Genomic DNA, 5,075 nt, shown 5'->3' with positions numbered 1-5,075 from the left:
ACAAATTTGATGGCACTCTTTATAGATCACGCAGCCACACACTTCATCCCTGTTTTCAATTCTATCGATATCTCACGTCCATGACTCCATTTCACACACATTGCATATGTTACGTTTTTCTGATTGAGATATCATCAACACATTGCCTCTGTTTCGCACAAACCATCTCTCTCACACCCCACCCACGTACATACCTGCACCTAAAGAAGAAGTGCACGCAGGACGCATGTACTCACGTTTCGTTCCGGGCCACACCCACGCAGGTACACGGTGGAGTTCGTTTCTGTACGAAAAGGCAGCCCATGTGATAATTTGACACGTGTAGCGGTTGTTTACACGAAGGAGGGTCGGGTACCACGCCTAGAATATAAAACGATTGCCGTGGGGAAAATGGAAAATTGGGTTTGTCTCTCGTGAGTCTCGTCACACAATCTCACACAAGGTCGTCGTGGCCTCTCTCTTTCTCAGCGTTGGTCAGTGATCCGGCCGCATCCCTTCCGCCGGAGGAAAGGGAGGATGTGCATTGTCTCTCCGTTCGACGGCGTTGAGGCAGCTCGTCTCGATCTGCGGTACCCGCCGTTCTCTCTGACCAAGCTCCGGTGCAGTAGGGCCTTCGCCACTTGCTCGCTGCCGCAGTATGGGCAAATCCCGGCCGCCGGTGCCCTCCTAGTAACATCTCGATGACCCTCAGGTACAGCTTCCTCCGTCCTTGCTCCACTGCCCATCTTCCCATGTTACTGCATGTGGATCTTCTTTAGTTGTTTGCTTAAATCGTATCTCGGCCGGCGTACTTTCCATCTTGCAATCTCGTCCTCAAACCATTTTTGATAAACCACCATGTGCTATCTTTCCCTTTTTACATGGAACATGCTTCTTTTTTCTTGGCGTATGTGTCTTCAACTCGTGTTATTGGGCAGTAATTGTTTCCTTTCGACCTCCTTTTGCAAACAGGGCTATCCATTTTCACCTTGTTGCTATTGCGACCTTTTGGTGAACTACACAAATCACTTTTCTGAAGAGTGTTTTGTGCAGTTCCGCCAAAATGTCACACGAGCAACGTTTTTACATTTCTATGAGACTGCGGAAAGGGAGATTGGTTTTGCTATCCTCCTCATCCAACTTCGTGCCTAATCTTCTCCAACAAGAAGTTAGTCCTAAAGAGAGATCATAGAGGTGATCGGCTTCTATTTATGTGTGTTATGTTTCATCATCTAGTTCCACTATTATTGTAATCACACTGTCTGGATATCTTTGCAAACATGGATGGTCCGCCCGATTTTAGTGGAGCTGCACAAAATGATCGGATTGTGGTGTCTTTCATACACCTCTTTTTTGGCTACAAAGCTGGGTGAAACTAGCTGCCAAGCAATGAACATTGTGCCAAGGAAATGGAGCCATGCCTACGAACAGCATCGATCAATTATATTTTTTCTTTATTTGTACACGTTCTCACAACTTTGTCTTCAGTTGTGATGTGAATATTGGCGCTGATCTGCGAACCATTGAGATGCATTAGCCATGGTAGTTTCATTTGTATTTGATGGAATGTTGTAACGAGATAATCTCGAGGCAAGACACATGAATCCTAAGTTGAAACCTTTTTTTTCCTGCGGGAACCAGAGTTGAGACCTTCATAGCATCACAGTACAATTTCATCAAAATTATGTGTACATATAAACAAATCCTAAAGGATTGATAGCAATGCCAGAAACAATTCAACTTCGTTTCACCGACATGTTGGACATCCTTCATCCGGCTCCACCTTCCATGCAGCAATATTGAGTGCACAACACAACTTCAGGGAAAGATTCACCCCGGTCATTGCACCGCAGTAGTAATGACTAGTCAGCAGTCAAATCACAGAGCCCCACCTTCGCCATAGTAAGTTGCTCGGACGAAGCAACCATCATTTCTCTATTCCTTGAATCCGCTAGTACTCCCATATTCCCACAGTAATAAGTTGCTCGGGCGAATCAACCATCACTATATCCGCTCACGTGTGATGACCACAGGAGCTATCCATTCAGATTGCATGTTAAAAAATAAAGGTCGATAACTAATGCGGCAAACTTTCAAAAAAAAACTAATGCGGCACCTCGGGCCAACACAGCCAGATCGCATTTTGCACGAGAAATTACACACCATGTTTCGTTGACATGTGGTCCCGTTCCAACATATCAGTGAGACGACAGCGAGTAGTAGGAGTATTTTCGAACTGATGTGTAGGCCGGGGCGCCCCTTCATGAACCTTCGCAAACTGGCAACCGTCCACCGACTCTTTGCCTTTCCCTATCGATTTGGAACTGTTGTCGCATGCTCTTCCTCTCCCTCCTCCATTTTCCTTCAGCCCTTCACCCTTTCTTCTGCCATTGTTCGATCGTCTTCTCCATGGAGGGAACAGGACGGAAACGACCCCGTTATTCTTGCCCCGATCTCAAAGATGACGTGGTGGAGGAACTCATTGATCGGTGCGACGTCATCACCTCGGCTAGCATGGCAGGTTCATTCAAGCCCATTCTTGACTCAACTAATAACATCATTACAAGGAACCCAAGAGTCAAGGACCGGTTTGATCTCCCCTATCTTCTTTGCCGTGACCCTGATGACTGGCGTCGTCACGACGGAGGCCTCGCCCTGTGCAAGTTGATGCTGCTTGAGAATGATACGTATGATGTTAAGATGCCATCGCTTGAGGGCAAGGCTTGGGCAGGCACAAATGGAGATTGGGTTGTTTACATTGGGTCCAACTGCGAGTGGGAACTTGTGAATGTGTACACTCGTGACCGGGTTCCACTTCCAAAAATCTCAGCAGACTGCCCAGAGGTTGAGCACATCGGTATTGTACGCACGTTCAAATACAATCATGGTGACTGTCTTGTACGAAAGATAGCAATTTCTCGAGTTCCCACCCGCTCTTGGAATTACAACAACTATGAAGTTGTTGCTATCTTCGACAAGCTTGTTGCCATTTTTGCTGGTTTGACTCAATGGACATTGCTCAAAAATCAGTTTCTGTACACGCATGAGTACTGTGATGCAATTCAATACGAGGGCCTTGTGTTTGCTGCCACCACTCGTGGCACTGTTTTTGCATGGAATTTTTATGATTTCGGCATGTTTGTTTTCCACCATAATTATAATTGTTTCATCCACATGCATGCGGGTTAGCAAGTTTCCCTTTACTAATTAACCTTCTTCTTGTGTTTCCAAGGTCCTGTGAACATTCCGCCACCTATACTTGAAAAATTTTATAACCAAGGGGGAGCTAACGATGGTGATGATCACGAGCATGAGGACGAGCAGCGCCCATATACTCGTTGGCGCCTGGCAACTAATTCCGATGGATCACCTCTTCTCGTGTGTATACAGCCACTGATGATGTTACTGCTAAGGAAGCAGGTGTAGTCTCCCATGGTCGCACTCTACGGACCTATTCCAACACCCATTGCATGGTATTCAGGATGGATACTAGTGTGCTAGCGCCAACACCTTCTCCCTGGTACAGAATTGATAATCTTGTAGAAAACTCGCTCTTCCTTGGACAAAACTATCCGATGATGGTGAAAGGCGATCCAACTACTGTTGACACAATGTTACTAGCACCATTTATGAGAAGCAACTGTGTCTATACCTTGGACATTAGCGTGGTTCCCTACCCTGGTACTGATATAGTAGGCCGCTTCAGCTTGGATGATCAGTCCTGCGTTGGTCTCGAGATCGACAATAGATGCCCCATCCCATAGAATCACTTGTGGTTCAAAGCAAGCGTTTCCAACACCGAGGAATGGTTGAGTTGAAGTTCATTTCATTTCTTGTTATTTGTTGTGTGGTGAAAACTTTAGTATTTATAATGTATCCTTGTTGTCGATGTGGGTTGATGACCTGTTGTATGTAATAAAATGATATGCCTGTGATAAACTTACTAAATTTATGAATGGCTTTCGAGTTGCTTCTATGAGTGAGTGGTGCGACGAGGCAAAAAAATATTTTCCGAATACATAATTGTACGTGCATTGCAATAGGTTATCAGATGAGGCCAATCAACAATAGTAGTACACTATTTGTACTAGCTTCACATGCTTCGCGCATCGTGCGGGTGTTTTTACTGTAGCCATATTGTACTACGTAACCAGCACCTCGAATCCTCGATACTAGTACTATATAGTAAGTAGTAGGAGTAGTAGGGTGGCATGGGCCAGAACAAGCATTTACGTCCAGGAGTACGGCACACGCCACCAGCACAACTTCCATCTGACACCATATTTCTTGGAGTCCGTGCTAGAGCAATCTCTTCAACCTCATCGTTTCTCTAACTCAGCCATCACGCGGCGGGCGAGGTGGGGGTTTACCGATAGTCGGTTTCCTCAACTACGGTCCCACTTGTAAGACCAACTCCAACGCTCTATCAATATATGGATGTACTCTTCTTCCCAATACAAAAACTTGCATCCATTCTACTCCCTCCGTTCTACTGAGTTGGATTAGTGCCTTCTCGATGCATTGTAGCGACCCGACCCGAATGGATCAAGTCTCTGTGCTTATGTGTCATCCCTGGATCAGTATGCTGACACACACAGTACTCGAAGGATTTATAACAGAGGTAAATCACATGTATAAAGTAACGTAAACACTATTACCTCAATCCATAATATAGCGGAAACAACAAGGTTGTGGATTCCCATCAACACCAACGGCAGAGTTGAGTATAGGAAATCGTAACCCTAACGTATCACTTACTCGTCGTCTGAAAAGTCTGCAACATGAAAAGTTGCAGCCCGAAAACGGGTCAGCACATGGAATATGCTGGCAATGTAACACATAGAGAGTAATGAAAGAATAAACTATACTACATGCATGTATGGCTGGTGGAAAGCTCTATGGTTACAGTTTTGCGAAAAGCCAGTTTTTCCCTACTGCAAAGGAATACATTTATTTAACTATCATGGTGGTTGTGAAACATTGAGAATGGTTGACAGCATTCTCAATCCCAATTAAAAGTACACATTAAAAACCAACAATATTAATTAGAGGTAACATGTTGAGATTCAACAGGATAATCCAAGTACTAGATACTC

The sequence above is a fragment of the Triticum dicoccoides genome, chromosome 2B, assembly GCF_002162155.2.
Source record: "Triticum dicoccoides isolate Atlit2015 ecotype Zavitan chromosome 2B, WEW_v2.0, whole genome shotgun sequence".
Taxonomy (NCBI): Eukaryota; Viridiplantae; Streptophyta; class Magnoliopsida; order Poales; family Poaceae; genus Triticum; species Triticum dicoccoides.
This window is presented reverse-complemented; position numbering follows the sequence as displayed.